Source organism: Lactuca serriola, chromosome 5 (genome assembly GCF_051521515.1).
Source record: "Lactuca serriola cultivar US96UC23 chromosome 5, Lser_US96UC23_V15, whole genome shotgun sequence".
NCBI lineage: Eukaryota > Viridiplantae > Streptophyta > Magnoliopsida > Asterales > Asteraceae > Lactuca > Lactuca serriola.
In genome coordinates this window covers 71,700,907-71,702,128 of record NC_136412.1, presented here as the reverse complement: position 1 = coordinate 71,702,128, position 1,222 = coordinate 71,700,907, and the positions used below count along the sequence as shown (strand labels likewise).

At 45.5% G+C, this 1,222-nt stretch overlaps 1 non-coding gene across 1 annotated transcript; it reads left to right on the top strand.

The window, feature by feature from the left end:
* Positions 1-817: 817 nt before the first annotated feature.
* Positions 818-924, top strand: LOC145055942 (small nucleolar RNA R71). The gene has a single exon (XR_013685486.1). It is a non-coding gene; the product is annotated as a small nucleolar RNA R71 (small nucleolar RNA).
* Positions 925-1,222: the final 298 nt, after the last annotated feature.

Here is a 1,222-nt window from a genome sequence, read left to right as displayed (position 1 = left end):
CTTTCGATCCTTGATTTCTTGGGCTGCTGCGGTTCTTCTTCCAATGCCTCCAGGAACTCAGATATTGCATCTTCTTTAGTATCGATGGCCATTACGTGAGGTTGGGTCTTTACTTCGAGATTCTTCGGGGACAATTTTTCATGAACTAGAGTGGCTAGTTGACCAAATTGTACTTCAAGGTTATGGATGGAGGCTTGCTGGTTCTTTATCAAAGTTTGTTGTTCTAAAATGGCGGAATCAGTGGCATCGTGTCTCTTTTCCGAAGCCTCCATAAACTTCATCAAAATAATCTCTAGGTTGGGTTTCTTCTCGGCCGGCGGCTGCTCCTTTTGATAAAGGCCTCGACCTGTCTGCTTATATTTCTCTTCTTGTTTGCTTCTTATACTCTTCATATGGCAGCCACTCCTTCTTCGGTTTCCTCCAGTCCTCATCAAACTTATCCCCACTAGAGTAGCACACTTGAGCTTTTCTGTTCCCAAACTCATCTACATTGCAGTCCTTAGTCAAGTGTGGACCACTGCATCTCTTGCACCCCACTCTTATGGCATGTATCGACTGGTCCATTTGTGTTATCCTGCGATCCATGTTATTCAGCATGGCCATGACAGCTGCAATTTCTTCAGTTTGGGCCCCTCCACCACCTTTGATTCCATTTTGCCTTGGGTTGTGGTAATCGCGAGAGTGCTTCGCAAATTCTTCAATTAGCTCCTTGACCTCCCTTGGATTTTTCTTTGTCAACGGTCCTTGAGAATCAAGGAGTTGTCTTGTCATCACATTGACCCCATCATAAAAGATTGACATCTCTTGCTGCACATTTAGGTCATATTGAGGGCAATTTCTGAGCAAGCCCGTGTACCGCTCCCATGCTTCGTATAGTGACTCCCCCGGCTGTTGCTCAAAGTTGGCTATTTCCTTCTTGAGTTTGGCTATCTTGGATGGCGGGTAAAACTGGTCCAGGAATTGCTCACACATTTGAGCCCAAGTGGTGATTGTACCCGGTGGGAGTGCTTTCAACCACTCCTTAGCAGCTCATTTGAAAGTGATGGGAAGCATCCTAAGCAAGACTGTGTTTCTGTTGACATTTGGGACATTGAAGTAATCCGAAATGTCGTTGACTTCATCTAGATGCTTAAAAGCATCCTCATGATCTTTCCCGAAAAATGGGATGTCCTTCAGTGCGGTCAATATGTGTCCCTTCAGCTCGAATGTGGCAGTGGCAGGT